The sequence below is a fragment of the Vicugna pacos genome, chromosome 1, assembly GCF_048564905.1.
Source record: "Vicugna pacos chromosome 1, VicPac4, whole genome shotgun sequence".
Classification (NCBI taxonomy): Eukaryota; Metazoa; Chordata; class Mammalia; order Artiodactyla; family Camelidae; genus Vicugna; species Vicugna pacos.
The window spans coordinates 91,263,327-91,290,300 of record NC_132987.1 but is presented as its reverse complement, the minus strand read 5'-3'; the positions used below and the strand labels follow the sequence as shown (position 1 = coordinate 91,290,300).

The window sequence follows — 26,974 nt, the reverse complement described above, 5'->3', positions numbered from 1 at the left end:
TTCTTTGATAACTTGTTGCCTGCTCTCCTAGGGGCTACATGAGGCTCAAAAGCCCCTGGGGGTTCCAGAGGCCTCACCATCACAGGAAGGCTTGTCCCTGCGAGCCTAGGGAGGCCCTGCCTCCCAAAACAGTGGAAACTCTTGGGGACAGGATAAAAGCATCTGGATAGCAAGCAGCCTTCACACTGGGCCCACAGGTCAAGGGTTGGTCTGAGATGGGGATGTCCAGGGTGGAGAAAGAGCCAGAAACTTGGAAGCATCACCTCTTTGGTTCCATCACCCAAAGGTGAGGAACAGCAGTAGCAGAGCCCAGGTGGGTTACCAAATGGATTAACGACGCCTGCCTTCTCCCAAAATAAAAAGCAAAACCAACCCCAAAGCTGTCATGGATCACCACCTCCAGGGTTCCATCTCAGCGGTTAGGCTCCACTGCCTAGGGAGCCCATACTCCCCTACCCAAATTAGACGCAGTTCTTAGTGGGGCACTCAGAGGGACCCCGGGAGGTGGTATGTGGGGCTGATGCCGAGTATTGGGCCATGTAATTGCTGGAGCCCTGGGAGCCCCAAGAGGGGCAGGTGTAGCACAGTAGCTCCCCACCCAGCAACAAAAGGCCGGAGGCACCCCAGCCCACATAGAGGGAGGCTCCCAGCTCCCATTTTTGGGTCTCAGCCACCAGGGCATTGTAGAAGTCTCGAATGATGGTGTTGGCTGTCCAGCACACGGGTATCAGGGTCCGGATCCCCGAGATGACAAAGATGATCCCTGAGGTGAGCACCAGTCGGGCCTTTGAGTCCTTGTCCATCACGCAGGTGGTGCACTTGGCTCCCACAAGGTAGATCAGGAAGCCGAGCAGGGCCATAACAGAGTGATGACGCTGAGGGCTCGGGCAGCCTGCAGGTCCTGCGGCAGCGCCAGTAGTGAGTCAGACACCTTGCACTGCATCTGGCCTGTGCTCTGCACCATGCAGGACAACCACGTCCCCTCCCACACCACCTGGGCCACCACGATGCTGTTGCCGATGAAGGCAGTCACTTTCCACAGGGGCAGGGCACAGGACACCAGGGCATTCACCCAGCCAAGCAGTGACAGGACGATCCCCAGGATTTGCAGACCAGCAAGGGCCACGGTGAGGTGGAGGTTGAGGAGCTGCACTGTGAAGGAGTCCACAAAGATTCGAAGTAGCTGGCTGAGTGTGGGTTGCAATTTTTAGTAACTGTGGTTAGCTAATCTGGAAAAAAAGAGTGAGGAATAAGTGGGTGGTTCCTTTTCCATTCAAATTTTAAATAAATTTTTCATGAAAGAATTTTTATGTCATTCTAAAAATTTATGTTAATGTATGTCTGGCAAGAATGTATGAACATTTGCATTAAAGCAGGAAGTATGGTAGATTAAGGATGGAAAAGAGCAGAAATTTTAGGTTCCAGAAAAAAATATGTTGTTTCTGTTTGATTTCAAAGTCACAGTAACAATGATGCAAAAAGTGGCAAGTGTGAGTCCTGCAACTTTATTCTTCTTTTCGAAGATTGTTTTGGGTATTCAGGTTTTCTTGCAATTCACATGATTTTTAGGATCATTGTGTTAATTTATGCAAAAGGGGAGTTAGGATTTTGAAAGGGAGTGCATTGAATCTGTAGATCAGATTTGGGGTGTTTTGCTCTTTCAGTCGTATTTAACCTCATCCATAAACAGGGGCTATCTTGCCTTTTTTTTTTTAAACAATGCTTTAAAAGATTTATTTTCTCTCTAAATGTTTGTATAGGAAAGGGTAGCATTTATTTTCACTTACAACAAGCATTCTGTTCCTACAATAGCAGAGTTTGTAAAAAAGATCAACCTAGCAACAAATCTTTTCTCTTCCCCTTGTAAGACAAGGCATGTGCCCAGTGAAATGAAAATGAAACTGTGGCAAAAAAGTGACTTTCACTTTAAGGATTCACTTTATTACCAGAAAACTCAGGGATCTGAGCCTTGGGACTTGAGGGCCCTAACACCTTCTAGTGTTATCCGAGGGGCACAAGGACCAGATCACCTAGTTGGGTCCTTCTCTTCCTTCCCATGAACCAAGCAGTCCAGGAGGCAGTGAAGACACTGACATTTCTGGGCACTGAGCATGACCTTCTTCCCTTCAAACAGGAGTTTTCTCTGGAAGTATTCTGTGCTTAAGTGAGGAAAATAGTAACACCTCATGTTTTATTATAGTTTTGTAGCTTTCCAAGCATTTTCACATGATGGATCACAGACTTGGGGGTTTCACAGACTAGTACAACTTTAAAAAGAAGAAAAATATTATCACCAGTGTATCCAGCTTTGTATTTTGTCAAATAAAGATATCTGAGAGAGAAAATGTTATTGCATACCATCACCACCACACATGAAAAGATATGATCATAGAAAAAGAGCAAGGAGGTAATTTTTTGTAAAAAAAAAGTCCTTTAGCCTAAAATTGACTTTTTGAAAAATTAATTATACTATCCTAAATTTGCTCATTTTTCTGCAAGGCTCTAAAGACTTCATCAAAGACTTTTATAACCAGCCTCTATAGGAGGCAGAACAGAAATTACTGTCCTCTTACCTGCCAAGAAATGTGGGGTAAGAGTGTGAGGTAGTAGCAAGCTCTGGTGGTGCTGCCACCGATGGACCACAAACCACATTTGAGCATCAAGACCTAGACCCTGGATGGAGTCCTGTTTTAACTATTTACCAGCTAGGAAGGCTTGGGAAACTTTATCTGAAAGCCCTAGAAAAGAGATTGCAATTCTCTTGCCCTGAAGGCCTAAAGTTTTAGTCTAGGGTCCAGGGGTAGGTGAGGTTTAGTTGCCTTTTCTTGACTCCCCTGCAGATTACAGTGATCTCCCCAAGGCCAGGCCATGCTGTGTCTTTCCTGCATTTCCCAGATTATAGCCAGGGGATCTATTTGCTTAGTCAGCAGAATTCCATTTGTGGTTATCATTTCCCCCATGGCTTTGGAGCCCTCAGAGAAACATTTAAAATGTGATTAGATACTGCTCTTCAGACTGGCCTGGTTAGAAAACCTATGAATTCTCCCTAGTATCTTTTAACAAATGACTTTTCTTGATTCATACTATTAGTTTCAGATGTACAACATATTGATTCAATATTTTTATAGATTATGCACTTAAAATTATTACCAAAAATACCTGTATTTCCTTTGCTATGCAATATATCCTTGTTGCTTATTTACTTAATGCATAGTAGTGTCTCTTAATCCCGTTCCCCTATCATGCCCCTCCCCCTTTCCTTTCCCCACTAGTAAGTGTGCTCTCTGTATCTGTTTCCGTCTTTAAATATATATTTATGTTTTATTTTAGATTCTACATGTAAATGGTAACAAAGTATTAGTCTTTGTCTGACTTATTTTAATACAGATAATACTATCTAGGTCCACTACATTGTTGCACGTGACATAATTTTATTCTTTTTTATGGCTGAGTAATAGTTCACTGTATATACATACTGTATCTTCTTTATCCATTCATTTGTTAATGAGCACTTGGGTTGCTTTCATATCTTGACTGTTCTAAATAATGCTGCTATGAATATTGGAATGCATGTATCTTTCTGAATTAGTGTTTTTGTTTTCTTCAGGTACATATGCAGTAATGGAATTGCTGGATCATATGATAATATGGTAGTTCTATTTTTCAGTTTTTTGATGAAATGTTTTCCATAGTGGCAGTACCAGTTTACAATCCCACTAACACTGTACTAAGGTTCCCTTTTTTCCCTGTTTTATTTGTCAACTTTTTGATGGTAGCCAATTTGACAAGTATGAGGTGATATCTCATTGTAGTTTTGATTTGCATTTCTCTGATGATTAATGATAGCATTTTTTCATGTGACTATTGGCCTTCTGTATATCTTCTCTGGAAGAATGTCTAGTCATGTCCTCTGCACATTTTTTAATCAGATTTTTTAATATTGATTTGTATGAGCTGTTTATATATTTTGGATATTAACCCCCTTATCAGTCATATAATTTGCAAATATTTTCTCCCATTAAGTAGGTTGTCTTTTCATTTTGTCAGTGGTTTCCTTCGCTGTGCAAAAGCTTTTAAATTTAATTAGGTCCCATGTGTTTGTTTGTGCTTTTATTTCTTTTGCCTTAGGAGGCTGATCCAAGAAAATATTACAGTGATTTATGTCAAAGAATGTTCTGCCTTTGTTTTTTTCTAGGAGTTTTATGGTTTCAGTTCTTACATTTAGATCTTCAATTCATTTTGGATTAAATCTCTTTAGTCTCTTATTTTATTTATTTTGTATTCTTTCTCTTTTCCTCTTGATGAACCTGGCTAAAGGTTTATCAGTTTGATTTATCTTTTCAGAAAATGAGCTCTTGGTTTCATTGATCTTTTCTCTTTTTTTTGGTGTTTGTTTAATTCCTTTCTGATCTTCATTATTCCCTTCTGTTGCCTTTGGGCTTTGTTTATTATTCTTTTCCTAATTCCTTTTAATGGAAGGTTAGGTTATTTATTTGAGATTTTTCTTTATTTCTGGAGGTAGGCTGGTTTTGCTATAAACTTCCCTTTTAGAACTGCATTTGCTGCCTCCCATAGATTTTAGAGAACTGTTTCCATTTTCATTGTCTTGAGGCATTTCCGATTTCGTCTTTGATTTTTTTATTGTCCAATTGATTTTTTTTTAGTAGCATGTTATTTAGTCTCCTTGTGTTTTTTGAGTTTTTCTTATCTTCTTCCTGTAATGGATTTGTAGTTTCATAGTGTTGTGGCTGGAAAAAAGTTTGATATGCTTTGTGTTATGTTAAACTTAAGGCTTGTGGTCTCGCAAGTGATCTGTCCTGGAGAATATTCCATGATCACTTGAAAAGAATATGCATTCTGCTGTGTTTGGATGGAATGTCCTATAGATAACTACTAAATCCAACTAGTCTTTTTTGTCAAATAGGACCTAAGACCACTGTTTCCTTGTTGATTTTTTTTTTGTCTGGATGATCTGTCCATTGATTTAAGTGGGGTGTTAAAGTCCCTATGATTGTTGTATTATTATAGATTTCTCAAATTTGTATCTGTTAAAATTTGCTTTCTATATTTCAGTACTCCTGCACTGGGTGCATATATGTTAATGAGTGTAATATCCTATCCTTGTATTGATCCGTTTATAATTGTACAATACCCTTCTTTTAATTTTGTTACTAACTTATTTTAAACTCTGTTTTGTCTAGTACAAGTATTGCCACCCCCACTCCCTTGTTCTTTCATGAAATATCTGTTTTTATCCCCTCACCCATTCTGTGTGTGCTTTAGCTCTGAGGTGAGCCTCTAATAGGCAAGATATTAATGGGTTTTATTTTTTTTATCCAATCAGCCACCCTGTGTCTCTTGACATTTAAAATGATTTTTGATAGATATGCTCTTTGCTGTTTTGTTATTTATTTTCTGGTTGTCTTTGTATTTCTTCTCTTTTTTTAATTTCTTTTAGGTTTTTTTTTTTTTTTTTTTTTTTTTTTTACCTTGTGGTTTAATTTGATTATTTTTCTCTAGTGGTATGCTTCTGTTCTTTTCTCTTTTGTTTTTGTGGATCTGTTTTAGGTTTTCCATTTGTGGTAACCATGAGGTTCATATTTGCTGACCTATAACTGTATCTCCTTGTATTAAATAAGTAGTCCTTTAAGTTCAAACACACTAAAAGATACATTCTTTTTTTACTCTCTTCCCGACACTGTTTTTGATGTCACATTTTATATCTTCATGTTTATCCCTTTACTGGTTATTGTAGTTATAATTGATTTTATAATTTTTTGTCTTTTAATATTTATATTAGCTTATTTAAGTGGTTGATCCTCAACCTTTACTGTATATTTGCCTTCACTAGTGAGATTTTCCCTTTCTTAGAGATACTTGTTACAACCTTTTCTTTTCTTCTTAGAGAAGACCCTTTAACACTTCTTTCATGGTAAGTTTAGTATTGATGAACTATTTTAGTTTTTGCTTGTCTAAGATGTTCCTTATCTCTCCTTCAATTCTAAATGATAATATTGCCTGGCAGAGTAGCTAAGGTTGCAGGTTTTTCCCTTTCAGCCTTTTGAATATATCATGCTGCTCCCTTCTGGCCTGCAGAGGGAAGTACAGAGGGTCTCAAACAAGATGAACCTAAACAGACCTACATCATGACATATAATTAAAATGAAAAATGTAAAGATAAAGAGAAAATTCTAAAGACAGCATGGAAAAAAAAAAGAGTCATAAATGAGGGAACCCTCATAAGACTATCAGTTGATTTTTCTATCTTACATTTATTGAGGTCATCTTTTTTTATTTTTTCCCAATGATTTTCTTTTTGATTTTTCAGTGTGTAAGTTTTCACTTCTTTTGTTAATTTGCTCCTAAGTATTTACATATTTTTTGGCAATCCTATTGCAAAATAAATTTGTCTTTAAATTTTATTTGGATTTTTCATTGGCAATATATAAAAATACAAATCATCTTTGTACATTGATCTTTAACCCTGAAACTTTGTTGAACTTTCTTAGTTCTAATTTTTTTTTTTTGATTACTGGGATTTCTCTCTTCAAGGTTATATCACCTGTGAATAGAGATAATTTTGCATTTTGCATCTTTCTTTCCAATCTGAAACTTATATTTGTTTTTCTTACTTAATTGCTTGGGAAAAATTTTTCAGTACAGTGTTGCATACAAGTGATGGGTATCTTTGTTGTTGCTTAAGGGGAAAATATTCAGTCTTTCACTATTAACTATGATCAGATTTGTGGGTTTTCATTGATGCCCTTTATCAGAGTGAGAAATAGTTTGTTGAATGTTTTTACCAGGAAAGGGTATTGGATTTTGCCAAATGCTCTTTCTGTGTTTGTTTAGATGATCATGTGGGTTTTTTCATTTATTCTATTAATATAGTGTATGTACCACAATTATTGATTTTCATATTTTGAACAAAACTTGTGTTCTTGGGATAAATCCTGTTTGATTGTGATGTATTACTCTTTTAAAGTGCTGCTGGATTTGGTTTGCCAGCATTTTTTTTTTTTGAGAATTTTTTTGGATCTAGTCCATAAGGGATACTGATTTGTACATCCCCCCCCCCTTGGGATTTTATTTTGTTTTTTTTTTTTTTGTATCAAAGAACTACTTGCCTCATGGGATAAATTGAGAGATATTCCCTTCTCTTCTGTTTTTTAAAGGCTTGTGAAGGATTTTTGTTAACTCTTCTGTGAACAGTTGGTAGAATTCATCAGTGAAGTCATGTGGTTTGAACTTTTCTTTGTAGGAAGTTTGTTTAAATATGAATTCAACTACTTTAGTTATTGTAAGTCCACTTAGATGTTCTGTTTCTTCTTGGGTCAGTGTCAGTATGTCTTCAGAAATTTGTTTGTCACCTAGTTCCTAATTTGTTGCTATATAATTTATAGTATTTTCCCCTTATCATCCTTTTTTATTTCTGCAAGAGTAGTAATTGTGTCCCTTCTTTCATTTTTGTTTTAAAGATGTGATTCTTTTTTTTTTTTTATGGTCAGTATAGATAAAGGCATGCCAATTTTGTTGTTCTTTTCAAAGAACCAGCTTTTGGTTTCATTCATTTTCTTTATTGTTTTCCTCTTCTTTATTGTATTTTTCCCACTCTGGTTTTTATAATTATCTTTCTTCTGCTTGATTGAGGTTTTTTTCCTAGATTATTATTTAAATTAATTTTAATTTTTTAGAAGTCTTTATTTTTAGAGCTTTTTTGTTTCCAGTAAAATGAGAGAAAAGTACAGAGATTTTCCATATCCCTCCAACATGCATAGCCTCCCTCATAATTGTCACTTACCAAAATGATACACTTTTTACCAAGGGTGAGCTTATATTGACATAGCAAAATAACCCAAAGTCTATGGTTTGTTTTGTCTTGGTGGTGTATATTCTGTGAGTTTATACAAACATATAGTGACATATATTCATGACTATATTATCATACAGACTATTTCACTATCCTAAAAATCCTTTGTGTTCTGCCTGTTCATCTCGCTCTCTCTTAATATCCGGCAACCACTGATTTTTATTGACTCATTAGTTTTGCTTTTTCCAGAATGTTATATAGTGAGAATGATACTGTATGTATAGATTGGCTTCTTTCACTTACTACTATGCACATAAGTTCCATCTAGGTCTTTTCATGGCTTGATTGCTCCTTTTTTTTGTTTTGATTAAGTGCTGAATTGTCCCATTATCTGGATGTGCTAAAGCAACATTTTGGTTGCTTCCAAGTTTTGGCAATTATAAATAAAAATTATATAAATATCTTTGTGCAAGTTTTTACGTGAACATAAGTTTTCAACTCTTTTGGGAAGATACCTAAGAGTGTGATTGCTGGATTTTATATGTTTAGTTTTGTAAGAAACTGCCAAACTCTTCAAAAGTGTCTGTACCATTTTGCATTCCCACCAGCAGTGTATGAGAGTTCCTGCTGCTTCATATTCTCACCAGGATTTGGTGTTGTCAGTGTTCTGGATTTTGGCCATTCGTATGGGTGTATAGTGGTATCTCATTATTGTTTTAATTTTCACTTCCCTGATGACATATGATGTGGAGCATCTTTTGATGGGCTTATTTTCCATCTGTATATCTTTCTTAGTAAAGTTTCTGTTAAGTTTTTGACTCATTTTTCAATCAGGCTGTTTATTTTCCTATTAAGTTTTAAGTGTTCTTTGTGTATTTTGGACAACAGCCATTTATCAAATGTGTTTTTTTGCAAATACTTTCTCCTAGTCATGGCTTATTTTCTAATTCTCTTGATATTGTCTTTCACATAGCAGGGATTTTTTTAAATTTTAACAAAGTCATACTTACCAGTTACGTCTTTCATGATTGTGTCTTTGGTGTTGTATCTAAAAAGGCATCCTCATAGCTAATGTCATCTAGGTTTTCTCTTATGTTATCCCCTAGGAGTTACATATTTTTGTGTTTTATACTAAGGTCTGTGATAGAGTTTAAGTTAATTTTTGTGACAGATGTAAGATTTGTGTCTAGATTCTTTTTTTGTTTTTTGCATGTGGTTGGATGTTTAGTTGTTCCAGCATTACTTGTTCAAGAAACTACCTTTGCTCCAGTGTATGTATTGTTTTTGCTCCTTTGTCAAAAGTTAGCTGACTATATTTTTATGAGTCTATTTGTGGGCTTTTTGTTCCATTGATCTATTTGTCTATTCTTTCACCAGTACTACATTGTCTTTATTACCGTAGTTTTAAAGTAGGTCTTGAAGGCAGTTAGTATCACTTCTACAGTTTGTTCTTCTCCTTCAGTATTGTGTTGGCTATTCTGGGTCTTTAGCTTCCCATATAAATTTTGGACTAAGTTTGTTGACATCCATAAAACTACTTGCTGAGATTTTGATTGATGCTGCTTTGAATATATAAACCAAATTGCGAAGAACTGACATTTTGACAATGTTTAGTCTTCTTACCCATAAGCATGGAATATCTCACTTATTTGATTCTTTTTTATTGTTTATAAAGGTTTTATAGTTTTTCTCCTGTCATCTTGTACATACTTTGTTAGATTTATACCAATATATGTTATTTGGAAGGGATGCTAATGTAAATGACATTATGTTTTTAATTTTCAGTTCCACTTGTTCACTGCTAATTTTTAAGAAAGGTGTTGACTTTTGTATATTGACCTTGTATCCTGTAACCTTGCTCTAATTTCTTATTCATTACAGGAGTTTTTTGTTGATTCTTTCAGATTTTCTGTGTAGATAATCATGTAACCTGTGAACAAAGACATTTTTATGTCTTTCTTCCCAATCTGTGTACTTTTAATTTCCTTTTCTTGCCTTATTGCATGAACAAGGACTTCTAGTACAGTGTTGAAAAGGAGTGATGAGAGGGAACATCCTTGCCTTATACCTGATCTTACTGAGAAAGCTTTGAGTTTCTCACCATTAAGTGTGTTAAGTATGATGTTAGTTGTAGATTTCTTGGAGACAGTCTTTATCAAGTTGAGAAAGTTCCTGTCTACTATTTTTTAGATTCTTAGGATGGAAGGTTAGGCTATTAATTTGAAATTATTTTCATTTTTAATATAAGTATTTAACAGATATCAACTTCCCTCTAAGCACTGCTTTAGCTGCATTCACTATGTTTTGGGATGTTTTGTTTTCATTTCATTCATCCCAATGTATTTTTTAAATGTATCTTTTTTTTTCCTTTTCTAAAATTGAGTTGTCTAATTTATATGCATTTATGAGTTTCACAAATTTTCTTCTACATTGGTTTTAATTGTACTCCACTTGGCCAGAGAAAGTATATTTTGTATACTTTAAATCTTTTTGAATGTATTTAAACCTGTTTTATGGTATAGCAAATGGTATATATTAGAGAATGTTCCACGTGCACTTGAGAAGAATGTGTCACCTGCTATTGTTGGATAGAATGATTTATAGCTATCTGTTAAGTCTACTTGGTTTATAGTGTTGCTTAAGTCTTCTATTTTCTTCTTAATCTTCTCTCTTGTTCCATGCATTACTGAAAATTGGGTATTAAATTCTCTAACTATTATTATTGAATTGTCTATTTCTACTTTTACTTCTGTCACTTTTTGCTTTCTCTATTTTGGGGCTCAGTTGTTAAGTACATACTGTTTATAATTTTCATGTCTTCCTTATGAGTTGATCCTTTTTTACCTTAAAATAGCCTTCTTTGTGTCTACCAAAATTGTTTTAGAGTCTATTTTATGTATGATACCATAGCTGCTACAGCTCTGTTTTTGGTGCTGTTTGCATTGTTTAACTTTTTACACTGTTGTACTTTCAGTCTATCTGTATCTAATTTTAAATGTGTCTCCTATGATAATATATTGTTAATCACTTTTAAAACTCATTCTACCAATTTCTACCTTTGAGTTGGAGTGTTTAATCCACTTATATTTAATGTAATTACTGACAAAGTATGATTTATGTCTCCCATTTAATTATTTTCTTTGGATATGTTCTGTTTACTTTTTGTTCCTCAATTTTTTTATTGCTGCCTTCTTTTGTGTTATATATCTTCTAGTACACTGATTCAATTCTCTTGTTGCTTCTTTTACTATATATATTTTAGTTATTTTCTTAAAGCCTGCTCTGTGGATTACAATGGACATTTATTTTAAAAAAAGCTAACAACTTGATTTTTAAAAAGTAATATATTGTGGAAACTCTAGAAATCAACTACCATTTCCCTCCAGGATATGTTGTTTTCACTGCTTGATGCTGCTTCTGTTTGTTCAGTGACTTGCCTGGACTAATTCTCTGAAGTCGGTGTTCTGTTTCATGTGAGGCCATTGAAGTCTCTGGTTAGTTCTGTTGTCAGCTAATGATTGGATGGAGATTTCCTTAGATGTTCTGAACCATTAAATCTCCGAGCCTCTGCCAAGAGTTTCCACGTGTGCCTTGAGGTGTGTGTTTAATGGTCTGACAGGTAGTTTGCAGCTTTCCCTTAGCCTTTACCTGCTTGAGGAGAGCATTAAGGTCAGTCAGAAGAGAGAGAGTCGGGTCTTCTCATGTCTTCCCTAGGCACGTGCAGAGCACGTCATAAGTGCACGGCCCGCTGGATCCCTGGGAATGTGTCAGAGGAATATGACATTTTATTTCTCAGTGTTTCTTTTTAAGATTTTTGTCAGACTCTTGTTAGTTCCACCCAGACAGCTTCAGTGTTAAGCAATTATCCCTGATCATTTACCACAAATGTCCTGGGGATGGGACTGTTCCCACTGAATAAACTTCTAGAATCAGTTTAAATTAAGACAGAGTCTGATAATGGAGCTTCCGGCAAGCTGCCAGACAGGTCGAATAGTAACAGTTGGAGATAAGGGTTTGTGGCACTGCAGACCTGTCCTCACCCCACCATAGCTTCTAGCGCGCTTTTCAGAGCTACCACAGTTGCCAGGCTATCGGTTTTCAAAGCCACTGAAGAATTAGAAAGGGGTATGATTAGGGCAAACTAAAGTGACACAAAGCTCACTTTTCTTTCTTAAAGCTGAGGTTCAGCTGTTTATTTCTTTCTTCTTTTTAATAAATGCCCTAGTTACAAGTCTTCAGTAATTTCCAGAGTTCTAAAACAGTTGCTTTTGACAGTTTTTATTAGTGCTCTTTTGGCTTTTATGGAGAAGCAGATTTTCAGAGGCCTGTACCCCGTCACTCTGGACCATTCTTATGTTTTTGTAGTTTCTGTTTCAAAGTTTGCTTAATTTCTTGACTCAAGAATATAGATTAGTAGCTACTAAAATACAAAGTGGAAAAAAAAAGTCAGAGTTTTAAGATTGACCCTGAGGGTGGAGTGGAGGATATTGTCTGGAAAGGAGAACTGAGAGAGATGTCTGAGAGCTAAGTTTGTAAATATCTTGACAGAGTTTGGTTATGTTGCCGAGTCCAAACTCGTTCTGCTCGCCACACGACAGGGCAGTAAATGGGGAGACGAGGTGTTGGGGCAAGGCATAACGACTTTATTTGGAAGCCGACAGACCAAGAGGATGGCCGACTAACGTCTTGGAGAACCATCCTGCTCTAGTCAGAATACAGGTTCCTTTTATACAAAAAATAAGGGAGGGGGTCTGGTTGATTGTTGTAATCTTGCTGCAGACATCCTTTGTTCTTGCAGCCATTCCCGTGGGCTAGGTCATGGTGTGCCTGTAAACCTCTAACAAAATAAAGGTTATTCTCTACTACAGTTACACAGTTTTAGGCTGTGCCAGAAATCAGTGGATCTACATTCAAAATATGTGCATTTTATTGTCTGTAAGTTTTATATTAAAAGAAAAATTATAAATACTGAATTCTAGTCATACTTTGTGTTCTAAAGTATCTACAGAAAAACTAACTGATGTCTACAATCAATTTACTTGAAATGTGTCCTAAATAAGATAGATTCCTGGATAGGTAGAGGAATCGATACATATGTTTAAAAAGTAAGTTTCATGAAAGTTAATGATATACGGGTATTTATTATAAAATCTTTCAACTTTGCATTAATTTTGAAAAAATGTAGTAAAATGTTAGGGTAATCACTTAAAGTAGAAGATAGGTAATAGGTTTGAAACATACTTTATCTTTCTAATAGTGTCCCAATATAAATGACTAGTGTTTTTCCAGAGTTAAGAAACTTTGGAAACACAGCTAGGAATCTAAAAGGATTAAAGTCAATCCTTGCCAGAGAGGTATAGCCAAAATCTTCCAGGAATTCAGAAAATGTTAAAAAAAAAAAAAAAGTTACATCTCTCCTAAACTGTGAAGAGAGAAATTAGTGTCATTAATAGCTCTATATAGCTGATATTTTAGAGGTTTTTTTCTGTAATAGAATGAAAACATGAAATACTACTTTTCATTTTTCGATAGGATTTCTGTAAAAATAAAAGAAGTAGTAGATGAATCAGATTTCAAACTTTAGGAGACCAGTGAACACAGTGGTTTAGCTCAAGGCACTATAAAAATAAAAGTGGTTCCTAGGAATCCTGTGAGGTGAAAATTGTACATGCCAACATAGAAATGCAATCCTGTCATTGTACCCTGGGACCACCTTCTTTTTCCCTGAAACTTTGTGAAGCCACAGTCTAAAATTTAACATAAAGTATAATGTTTTGTCATCCCGACTAGATTGCCTGTCTTCTACAGAGCTGCTAGGTTGTTATTTAATGTGGTTGCATGATGCAGAGCCTGGCTATATGTGGTAAAAATGTTATCAGCAGTCACCGCCACAGCAGAATCTATTACATAATTGGAAGCGCGGAGTAGTGCCTTTGGAGTTGAGAGGGAGAAACTGGCTAGCTGGCTCGGCACGCTGTTTAACAAAGCAGGAGTCAGGACTGTAAGCAGGAACAGACTGACATCACAGATCATCCCGGCTGTGTGGATCTCTACACCTGAGAGAGTGAATGGAGCCCAGATACACAAGGATGTTTGAGTGCTGTTTAATCACCCAAGGAGATGTCTGTGCTGTGTTCATATTGCTCTATTTTATGGACAAATAGGAGTTCTTAGCACAATAAATGTGCTGAATCTCTGGCTTTAGAGGTTAAAAAAAAAAAAAGGAACTTCGTGGTAACTAGAAAAGACATTTTTAATAACTAGTATCTCATACAGAACCAGGCACACATAGTAGTGATCCTGGCAATGTTTGCTGATTAAATGAAGGCATGAATGAATTAATGAATTTTTTCAGCACACCTTTATACAATGAGTACCTTTTGCCCGGATCTGTGCTGGATTTCTTTCAGTACACAAATGTTTGTGGTGCTAGGTCTCAAGAAACCTACAGAATCTCAGGGAAGATGAATTATTACAAATGTTTATATCACAAGGCAGAAAATAATAAAGAAGATATGTGAGAGATATAATTTGAGAGTTACTAGAACACAGAAGAAGGTAGAATCATCTTGGAAGACTGTTTCGGTTGGAAGGATGCTAAGATTTTAATAAAAGTGAAGATGAGAAATTTAGGATATTACAGGTAAATTTACATGGAAGAATGGGAATGGAATGGACATAACAACATATAATTTTCTTTTCTTAATCAGCTTTATGCAATTTACACATAATATAAAAGTCTATAGTTCAGTGAGGTTTGATACATTTATGTGATCTTATAACCTCAACCACATTTCTATCACTTGTAGGCAAGTTTCCTCATGTTACTGTATTAGTATCCTATTGCCATTGAAACAACCACAAAAGTAGTGGCTTGAATCAACACAAATGTAATCTTTTACACTTCTGGACATTAGAAGCTCAAAGTGAGTCTTCTGGAAATAAAGTATGGACAGAGTTGGCTCCTTGAGCAGTCTCCAAGGGAAAATCCCTTGCTTTGCTTACCTCTTGCAGTTTCTAGAAGCTGTCAGTATTCCTTGGCTTGTGGCCCTATCACTCCAATCTTCCACTGTCACATTGGTTCTCCTTTTCCTGTCACTACTCCTGTGCCCTTTCTGACTTCACCATCTGCTCATTGTGATTACGAAAGGCCCACCTGGATAATTGAGGATAATATTCCCATTGCAAAGTCCTTAAATTAATCACATCTGCAGAGCCTTTACCATATGGGGTGAGAGGCATTTACTGATCTCACCACATGCACTCTGATTTTAGTCTCTTGCCCTAAACCTTTGGCCCTAGAAATCACTGCTTTTTATCACTATAGTTTTGCCTTTTCTAGAAAGCCATATAAATAGAATCATACAGCATCCAACAGTCTTTTGTTTCCGGCTTCTTTTACTTGGCTTGATACTTTTGAGATTCATCCATGTAGTTGAGGTTAACAGAAGATTTTATCTTTTATTGTGGAATAGTTATCAATTTGCATGGATATATGACAGTTTGTTTATTCATTCACCAGATGATGGTTGCTTAAGTTTTTCCCAGGTTTTGACTATTATGAATAAAACTGCTGTGAATATTTTATTAACATAATTGTTTTAAAATGTATTTTCTTTCTCTTGGTCAAAAACATAGGTGTTTATAGAATGTCTGTCGTATAGTAAGAGTATTTTTAACTTCATAAGAAGCCATTAAACTCTTCTCCAATGTGGTTGTGCCATTGTGTATTTTCAGCACATGCGATTCACTTAATCCCTATCTTTCCAACAGTTGTTGTTATTGTTGATTTGTTTTTAGCCATTCTGGATGGTATGCAGTGGTATGTCATTGTGTTTTTTATATTCCAGTAATGATTGATCTTTTTGTTTGCCTATTTGCAATTGATATATCATGATCTGGCATTTGCATACATTATGAAATAATAACCACAGTAAGTCTAGTGAACATCCGTCCCCATACAGTTAATACACTATTATTGACCATATTCCTTATGCTGTATATTACATCCCCTGGCTTACATATCATGTAACTGGAGGTTTGTATCTCTTAATCCCCTTCACCTGTTTCACACTCTCCAACCTCTTCCTCTGGCAACCACCCGTTTTTTCTTTGTATATGTTTTCATTTTGTTTTGTTTTGTTTTTTAAGATTCCACATGTGAGATTGTGTGGTATTTGTCTTTGACTTGTTTCACTTAGGATAATACAAACTAAATCCATCCATGTTGCCCCAAATGGCAAGATCTCACCCTTTTTTATGACAGTAATATTCCATTGTATATACACAGACACACTACACCTTCTTTATCTATTCACGTATCAGTGGACACTTAGGTTCCATATATACTGGCTATTGTAAATAATGCTGCAGTGAACATTGTGGTGGGTGCATATATCTTTTCAAATGGCTGTTTTTGTTAACTTTGGGTAAATACCTAGAAGTTAAATTGCTGGATAATACGGCAGTTCTATTTTTAATTTTTGAGGAACCTCCATACTGTTTTACATAGTAGTTGCACCAATTTCCATTCCCACCAACAGCCCACAAGGGTTCCCTTTTCTCTACATCGTTGCCAACATATGTTATTTGTAATATCCATTTGATAGCCATTCTGACAGGTGTAAGGGGATATCTTCTTGTGGTTTTGATTTGCATTTCCCTGATGATTAATGATGTTCAGCATCTTTTTATATGTCTGTCATCCATCTGTATGACTTTGGAAAAATGGCTATTCAGGTCCCCTGCCCATTTTTAACCTTTTTTTTTTTTTTGATGTTGAGTTGTATGAGTACTTTGTATATTTTGAATAGTAACCTTTTATTGGATATATTATTTACAAATATCTTCTCCTGTTCAGTAGGATGCCTTTTTATTTTGTTGACAGTTTCCTTTGTTTTGCAAAGGCCTTTTAGTTTGATGTAGTCCCATTTGCTTATTTTTCCTTTTGTTTCTTTGCCTGAGGATACAGATCCAAAAAAATACTGCTGAGACTGATGTCAGTGAGAGTACTGCCTGTGTTTTCTTCCAGCAGTTTTATGGTTTCAAGTCTTACATTTAGGGTTTTGATTTGTTTTGAGTTTATTTTTATATACGGTGTGTTCAGTTTGATTCTTTTGCATATAGCTGTCTAGTTTTCCCAGCACCATTTATTAAAGAGGATGTTTTTTCTGACTGTTTATTCTTGCCTCTTTTGTCCTAGATTAATTGGGCATAAAAGTATGAGTTTATTTCTGAGCTCTCTTGTTCCATTGATCTGTGCCTCTGTGTTTGTGCCAGTACCATACTGTTTTGATTACTGTAGCTTTGTTGTACGGTTTGAAAGCAGGAGGCATGATCTCTCTAGCTTTGTTCTTCTCTCTCAAGATTGCTTTTGCTATTTGGAGGCCTTTGTATTTCCATACAAATTTTAGATTTATTTGTTTTAGTTCTATGAAAGTTGCCATTGGTATTTTGATAGAGATTGCACTGGATCTTCAATTTGCCTTAGGTCATATGCCCATTTTAACAATGTAAATTCCTCTACTCCATGAGTATGGTATAATCTTCTCATTTGTTTGTGTCATCTTCAATTTCTTTCTTTAGTGTCTTACAGTTTTCTGAGTACAAGTCTGTTACCTCCTTGGTTAGATTTATTCCTAGATATTTTATCATTTTGTTGCACTTGAAGTGGGAGTGTTTTCTTGATCTGATAGATTATTGTTAGTTTATACAAACAACATTCATGCATATTAATTTTACAAGTTATTGAAAATATTAGTTTTAGTAGCATTTTGGTTGTGTCTTTAGGATTTTTTATATATAGTATCACATTACCTGAAAAGAGTGACAGTTTCTCTTCTTTCTGAGTTCCTTTTATTTATTTTTTTCTTATATGATGCCTGTGGTTTGGACTTTCAATAATATGTTGAATAAATGAGGTGAGACTAAGCATTCTTGTCTTGATCCTGATCTTAAAAGAAATGCTTTCAGCTTTATATCATTGACTTCATCTTCTGTCTCTTTTACCAAAGTTTAAATTAATTTCTTCCATCATAATTTTAATTTCTAAGAGTCTTCTCATGAATGCTAATGGCTCTGTTGCATACATGTACTTGTGGTTTAGAGAGATAATGACATAGGTTTTACTACCCCTCTCTTTCTGCATTATCTTACCCTTCAATATAAATTTTTTTCTTTCGTGCTGATACTTTCTTCAGAAGTTTGTGAGTCTTGGTCATCTGTCCATAGTTCAGAAAGACACATGATGGTTGACTGGATAATTGGGTAGTTAGTGTAGGTGGCAGGGTTGACTAAACCTGTGGGTTTTGCTTTAAGGACATCATGCAGAGAGCTGAGTGGAGCTATAGACAGGCGTGGAGATTTCGGCATTACCGTTAGGTTAATACGCTCTAGAACCTTCTGATCCTTTGGCTGGCAGAGAGATACATGCAGATTATGGGAAAACCTTCCCCATAAGGCTTTTAAATAATTCCTTGTTCCCAAACAGTCATGATTCTTCTGCAATTTGCCATTCCAAGCATTACTGAGTCCTAAGTCTAGAGTTGCACTGGGTCAAAGAACTTCTTGATACCCACCTCTGGAAGGACATTAGGCTGCAGCCTTTTCTGTCCATCCTATTAATTTCTAGCCCTGCACAGTCAGACTTCTATTGAAATGTCACTTATTCTAGTAATTTTCTAATATTCCTTCCTTGTTCTCATTATTATTATGGTGTTATTTACTTTGTTTTTATCATTTTATTTTACTCTCAAGATAGGAAATTAATAAATAAAATTGTTTTCAGTACATCTGTAAATATAGAGTCAATCAATGAGAACAAAAGTTGTTTTGATAGATAAAACAACTAGCAATTACAGGTTATGTCTGATAAGTTAAACTCATCTATCAGTATGAGAATCTAATTTATATTTTTATCTTACAATTTCTGGAAATCCCAACTCACATGTTTAAGTTATTGGAAGCAGTATATTTTTTAACACGGATATTGCCCTTTTAAGTACATTGAAAATCCATTCATTGAAATTAAAACTTCTGTTCAGAAAATTGAATGAAGGAAGTGGAGAAACTGTTACAAAGTGAATAGCAAATGGTAACATTTTCTTAAACTCTGTTCCAAAAATAGAAAAGTTCTGTAACATGAAACGTACATGAGAATTACATATGAGATGATTTCATTATGTTTTCTGTTGTGTATTCACTGACTCATGCGCAATTGACCATCATACTGTGTTGGATAGGTAATGGTTGAGTCCCACTTGCTCCTGCACATTAAATTGCATGTCGAGCATGTGCTCTTTTTTATGTGCCCAGTGGTAAAAATTTTATGAAGAGATATGCAGATATATTAATGAAAAGAAATGACATATTTATAAAATTTCAAATTTAATACCAGAGATATTAAGAAAAAGTTTTATTCTGATACAGACCCTTCAAAGGATAAACCAGACAGATTGAGGTAAATGTATTAGTGGTGTACAATCTGCTAAATTGTGATATTATACACAGTTGAGTGTTTAAACATTGGATTTCTCAAATTATAGCTTGTCAGTTATGGTTCTAAAATGGGAACTTTAAAGCCTCTTTAGATTGGAAGCATGTAGTTCTCCCCCCAGAAAAGAAAAGAACAGAATATACTTGAAGGTAATACATTTGCCAGCCTTAGTGAGTATCTGAACTCTCAATTTCCCATCAGATTACCTTAGGTAGTAGCACATATTCAAAAAATTATATAGCAGGTTTTATTTAATATTCCCTAATATTTTAAAGAGGATCATAGCAGGAGTCACACATTAGAATTTTTAAATTTGAGAAGGAAAAGGCTACAAATATTATAAATTATGAATGCTAAATTTTGATGGGATGGAGTCCATGAATACTTTAACATTCTGTAGTAGTTGCATACACTAGAAGTCAACTTCAAAGAAGCACAAGGAAAACTGTAGACCTTGTTTAAAAATGCCATCTCCACCCCCTCTTGGGGCAGTATATGAAAGCCTGACTTTGTTTAATAGAAGTATAGTCAGTTTACAATGTTGTGTTAATTTCTGGTGTACAGCATGGTGATTCCGTTACACGTGTACCTGTATATTCCTTTTCATATTCTTTTTCATTGTGGGTTATTACAAGCTATTGATACAGTTCCCTGTGCTATACAGCAGGACATTTTTATCTAGTCTGTATCTAGTAGTTTGTATCTGCTAATCCTAAATTCCTAATTTATCCCTCCTCGCTACCCCCCACGCCATAACCATAAGTTGGTTTTCTATGTCTGTGAGTCTGCCTCTGTTTTGTAAATAAGTTAATTTGTGTCCTTTTTTTAAATTAGATTCCACATATAAGTGATATCATATGGTACTTTTCTTTCTCTTTCTGGCTTAGTATGACAATCCCCAGGTCCATCCATGTTGCTGCAAATGGCATTATTTCATTCTCTTTTATGGCTGAGTAGTATTTCATTGCATCTATCTGTCTGTCTGTCTATCTATCTCACATCTTCTTCAGCTAGTCATCTGTCAATGGACATTTAGGTTGTTTCCATGTCTTGGCTATTGTGAATAGTGGAGAGCCTGACTTCTGAGGGTCTAATAGAAGCAGGAACTAGATGAAATCAGGGAGTGATACAGCTCTCAGTTTCCCACTTTTCCAGCTCATATGGTGTCCTGCCTCTGCATGCCTGTTTCAACTTGTTGGCCCATCTTTCCCTGCTTCTCCATGAATATGGTAGATGTTTCCACTGCTCCCCTGCCCCAACATTTCCCCACCCTTGCTCCCCTTTGCACAGGCACACCTCATTCCTTAGCTGTCATCTGGTATTTAGTCCATCCATATGCAGATAACCTGAGTAGTCCCCTTGCTGTGAGGTGTCCTTTCCTGGTCCCTTCAACTCTGCAGAGTCCTGGAATATAAAAAGTCTGCTGAGGCACCAAACTGTGGAGTGGTCAGTTGTGGCTGTAAGTGAGCAGTGAGTGGTTGCAGCTCTGAGGGAAAGGGAAACGCCACTTATCAGAGAATGTGTTTCTTCAGCAGAAGTAAGCAGAATGGGGAAGATGATTCTCTGTTTAATTATTAACAAGTGAATTAATAACTCTCTACTCTCCTGTAGGGATTGGGTTAGCACTGCTTGGCTGTCACTTCCCCCAACATGCTTTCCAAAATACAAACAGGTTATTTTAGGCTTAGAGGCTGTGCAGAAATTTCTCTATTATTACCTTGCTCTGCTATTTTGAAGAGATCATCAGAATTTGACTCTGGTTATTTAGAATTTTTGAGTTTTTATATTAAATGAGGTTGAATTCAGGTTAAAACAAGAATGAATCAGGAGTGAACTATATGCTTTCCTTCTAGTTGGTGGAATTAATTACCATAGCTGTCTTAGAGGGAACTTGTGATAATGTTAGTAACCCTCTTGTAATACAGTTAGTACTCTAGCTAGAAAAAGAAGAGCACAGAAGCAAAATTAACATAATAAATTCTCATCAGTGTGTGGCTTGAGGGTTTTAAATGGGGCTTAAACAAAATCAGCCTGTAGGTAGTTATAAGATTGGAGAATACAATACCTAACATTGGTGAGCTGTTACAGAAGCAAAGAGCATTTGGACAACAGAGATGATGGACTCTAGAAATACTGTATGAGTAAATTAAAGTGTAAGTCTGGATTTTTATTTTGACTTGGTTAGCCTCTATTTTTAAGTAATATGCATGGTTTCAGTAAATTATCCATGTATGTGGAGAATATGACAAAAATACCACCTCAATAGAATTTCTAAAAATTAATTTTTAAATAAGCTAATCATACATGGATCAGCTTCCATGGAGGCTTACTATCCAGAGACACATTCATATATTACAGTTGGCATTTCAAAAGCTGATCAGTATATACTACTTTAATAATCTTCCTGTGCATAAAGGGACAAGAAGTTGTGAATTTCAACGTTAAAGCTTCTATTATAGAGTTCATGTTAGAGTTTTCACTAAGAGACTATTGACTGTTTTCTGTGTAAAATATTAGGATACCTTATTTTTTAAAAAGTAGAAACGTCTGAATGCCAGAGTGTTGTCATCAGGCAGGGCTAACATCAGAGACACCTCTCGTGTGCTTTCCTCAGTGAGGCCCCTGCTTCTTTTAGGGAAACATTTCCCCCTCATTTGAGCCACTAACACTTTTATGTGCTTTTTTTAAAAAACATATTGCAACAGGAAATCCTCTTTCATATTGTACACTGGTGATTTTGTCAACTGAAATAAAAACACACAGTGTGGGAGCTGTTTCAGGTTTATTACTGAGGACTGTAGCCCAGGAGAAGGCGTCCCAGAGTTGGCCTTCCAGAGAGGCGAGGGTGGAGGTCAGCATGTATGTATTGTGGAGAAGAGGTACATGCAAGCAAGCACACAGCTTGGTAGAAGGTTGCTACCAGTCGAGAGGCACAGATGCCTCAATTCATTATTTTAGTACTTTTCTAAGTATGGGAAGATGCAAGAAATTGGCCTCATAAAATTTCCTGAAAATATCTAACCATCCAAAGGCCCATTCTGCCAGTTTTCCCAGAGCACAGAGTGCCTCATTCCTGATCTCTGCTCCTTCCAGGGTATGTTGAAAGTCAGCGACTGCAGTGGCCAATAACTTAGTCCTTGTAGAGCCAGATGGCGAGTGACATCCTTCAGTTGGCAATTTGATAACATATTTTCTCCCCTAAGTGCTGGTGTACGTATCTTTGGTACAGTATACACAGCATACAGTGCCAGGAAGGGGAGTGAATCAGGCTAGGCACACCAGGGTTTTCATGGTTGGGTACGTGAATGAATGAATGAATGAACATGCATTCCGCCACCAGAAAGAGCAATTCCAATAGGAAACTATCATTACATATGGCAACTGGAATACAGTTGGATATAACAGAAAAACTAGAAACATAAGCATTGTGAAATGGCCTTTTTATACTTAACCCTTTTCTGCATGACTGCCTTGAATAGAACTCAGTACCACGGAGCCCCATCCAGCTTCCACTATAGGAGCGCCCCCTGCCGTGATGGCAGCAGCCAACAGACAACATCTCTGGTTCCTGTAGCACCAGGCTTGAGAGCACCCAATAGCTTTCTCCTTTCTAAATTTTTTTTTCTTTCCAAGCTTTATAATGTTTGAGACTCAAAGTGATGAAAAAGATAAGCTATATCCAGATTGCCTCTACTATATGTCTTTGCTCAGTTCAACTCCTAGTTCATGTACCTCTTTGACAAATGAACCCAGATAGCAATCTTACCTTTGTGTGGCTAAGCAAAGGGTACAAGAATACACAGCTGGTCAGAAGGTGGAGCTGGGATTAGAACTCTTGTCTGGCTTTTAGTTTTTGATGTCAGTGGTTCTGCAGTTCATGTACCAGCTAGAGCAGCTCCTCCAAGTGGGGAGACTGGCCGTGGGCAGGGAAGAGCGGGAGGAGACTCCCCTTCCCCTTCCACTGAAACCCATTAAAGTGTCCTTCACTTAATCAGCAAGATTTTGTTGTCCACACCTGCGGATTGGAAGAAATCAGATTAGCAACTCAGGATAGCATGGTCCATGGATTTTGGAAGTTGGTAAGAGTAACTAAGAGAGCAAATGCTAGGAGACTGGCTGCTTCAAATGGAAGTAGGTGATGGTTTCATAGGTAATTAGCAGGGAAACATGTAGTGGAATTTTAGGGACTGCAGTTAAACCAGCCACTAGAATCCTGAAATTAGGAGTTTTTCAGGTTTTATATATGGGTTAGGGGAATAGGAGTAACCGGAAATTCTTGGTCCACGTGCTTAATGTTACTTTTTTGTTTCAATTAGTCTTCTTAATAAAATAGAGAACACAGCTTATTTATTTCAGACAGTTGTAAGTTTTCTTGAGAGAGGGCTATAACATGGGTAAAACATCACTCAAACTAATTAATGGGAAAATCCATGGAAGTTTGCAGAAAGTATTGCGCTATGTCGTCAAAACAGCTTTTTTGTATTCATTGTGAACCTGGTGAAAGATTCTGTCCTGGGGACTATGAAAAGATGACACATAAATTCTCAATGAGCACAAGAGGTGTTTACATTTACTGGGGAGGCTAAGGTATGGGTAAAAATACCTGTGATGCAAAGCATTTAAATTGGTAAATTAAATTACCGTTATAGCCAGAGTAAATATTTTTAGTAATAGGAGAGAAAAATTAATGAAATGAAAATTCAGTTGTTCAAGGTTCAGGAAGCAAAACTGATTATTAAGGCATTTCAGCAACATGATGATTAGTAGGATGATTCAGTTTTGCGCTAAGCCCAATTTGATCTTACAGAAATTAAAATCTCACTCTCCTAACAAGACAGAAACTATCAGATGAGAAAAGAGCAATTATGAATTGATGCCCAGGCTCTGACAACTATTTACATAAAAGTGTGTCCTCTAACGCAGTGCAGGAGTATTTTGTCAGACAATAATGCTTGGAGGTGTTAAAAAGCACCTGCTACTTTAAAAAGTTTTGCCTTGGCAGACAGGCATCAAACTGAAAATTATGGATACAAATTTCCATTGTTTGAAAACATGCTCATTAGGATAGATAAAAACAAGGGCTACTTGTCACTTACTTTCTTTGTTGTATAGTCAGTACTCTCTAATACCTGTTTCCTTTACTAAGTGTAATAGCACATAGATTGTGCTGGTGAATATTTTTATGTGTGTCTGTATTGTTAAAGAATAATCAAAGAGGACAATTTGGGCAGTACAGACTTTGACCTTTCATGAAATGGACAGTCTTCATTCTGAGAACTGCAGAATCTGGCAGAAGATGGGAAACTTTTACAGGATAAAGACTAAAGAACAAGAAAGTCAAGGATATACAATAGAGTAAAGACAGTCTCTTCAACAAGTGGTGTTGGGAAAACTGGACAGCCACATGTAAATCAGTTAAGTCAGAACACTCCCTCACATCACACACAAAAATAAACTCCAAATGGCTTAAAGACTTAAATATAAGACAAGACACTATAAACCTCCTAGAAGAAAACATAGGCAAAACATTTTCTGACCTAAATCTTAGCAGTGTTCTCCTTAGGGTAGCCTACCCAGACAAGAGAAATAAAAGCAAAAATGAACAAATGGGACCTAATTTAACTTATGAGCTTTTGCACAGCAAAGGAAACCATAAGTGAAACAAAATGACAGCCTATGTAATGGGAGAAAATATTTGCAAAGGATGAGACTGACAGGTGCTTAATTTCCAGCATATATAAACAGCTCACATAGCTTAATAACAACAAAAACAGAAACAATCCAATCCAAAAATGGACAGAAGACCTAAAAAAGCAATTCTCCACTGAAGACATACAAATAGCCAATAGGCACATGAAAAAATGGTCAGTATCGCTAATGATCGAGAAATGCAAATCAAAACTACCATGAGATATCACCTCACACCAGTCAGAATGACCATCACTTAAAAGTCCACAAATGATAAATGCTGGAAAGGGTGCGGAGAAAAGGGAACCCTCCTCCACTGTTGGTGGGAATGTAGTTTGGTGAAGCCATTGTGGAAAGCAGGATGGAGCTTCCTCAAAAGACTGAAAACAGACTTACCAGTTGATCCAGCAATCCCGCTCCTGGGCATATATCCAGAGGGAACTTTAATTCAGAAAGACACCTGCACCCCAATGTTCATAGCAGCACTTTTTACAATAGCCAAGACATGGAAACAACCTAAACATCCATTGACAGATGACTGGATAAAGAAGTTGTGGTATATTTATACAGTGGAATATTGTTCAGCCATAAAAAAGAATAAAAATAATGCCTTTTGAAGTAAAAGGGATGAACCTAAGTGAAGTAAGCCAGAAAGAGAAAGAAAAATACGATATGCTTTCACTCATATGAGGAACCAAAAAAAAAAAAAAAAAGAGGGAGAGACGCAAATGAATTTATTTACAAAACAGAAACAGACTCACAGACATAGAAAACAATCTTATGGTTACCAGTGGGGAATGGGGGTGAGAAAGGATAAATTGGAGTTTGAGATTTGCAGATACTGACTACTATATATAAAATAGATATATAACAAGTTTCTTCTGTATAGCACAGGGAACTATATTCAGTATCTTGTAATAACCTATAATGAAAAAATATGAAAACACACAGTCAACCTTGTTTGAGGTGAGAAGGAACAAGAATATAAGTACGGAGCCCAGAGTTGGTTTAGTGTTTAGGGATTAGCTAACTGGATGTACTGTGTTTCTGGTCAAGCAGATCATTTACAGGGACAGGGAAGTTATCTAGGGTTTGGTTTGCTGAAGAAAGAAAGAAACAAAGACAATTTGCCTAAAAAAGAAATCAAATTCCATAAGCACTAAAAGTATTTTCTTTTTGTTCTCCCCCTTGAAGAATACCTGGTTTAAACATACTTGTAATCTACAGAATGACTCAATATGCAATTTGGATTTCTGCCACTATAATTAGTGTCTTACACTATAAAATAGGTTACTACCAAATCTGTGGCTTATTACAACACAAATTCGTTATTTCATGTTTTGTGGATGAAACTGGGTTTCCCAGGGCTGAAGTCAAGGTTTTGGCTGTACTGTTTCTTGTGGAGGCTCTGGGGATGAATCTGCTTCCAAGATCATTCGGGTTGTTGGCAGAACTAAGTTGCGTGCAGTTTTAGGACTGGAGCCCCCGTTTCCTTGTTGGCTGTCAAGGCCTTTCTTATTTTCTGGAGGCTGCCCACCTTTCGGGTTCGTGGCCCTCTTCCTCCAATTTCAAGCCAGTAAAAGAGAGTTGCATCCTTCTTGCCTTTGGATTCACCTCCCCGCTGCCTCTCTCTCCTGCCACATCTCCTGCTTCCAGCTGGGACATTTTTCTGCTTTTAAGAGTCAGGTGATTAGATTGGGCCCACCTGGACCGTCTGGGATGCTCTCCCTGCTTTAAAATAAGTCAGTTGATTAGGAACGTGATTCCATCAGCAGTGTCCTTGCTCAGCAGTACAGCACCTAGATTAGTGTTGGCTTAAATAACAAGGCAGCCTTACAGAAACCTTTTTTGTAATTTTGCCTACCATAGTCATTACCATTTATCTGGTGATCTTTGTAAGTAAATTTGAGATATTATTTAAAGACCAACATTTAATTCCTCATTCGGATACACTTGAAAAACAAACAACTTCGACATAAACT

The 26,974-nt window shown here is 36.4% G+C and overlaps 1 pseudogene; it reads right to left on the bottom strand.

The window, feature by feature from the left end:
• Positions 1–461: 461 nt before the first annotated feature.
• LOC102541785 (claudin-6-like) lies at positions 462–26,657 on the bottom strand (annotated as a pseudogene).
• Between the last annotated feature and the right edge of the window lie 317 nt (positions 26,658–26,974).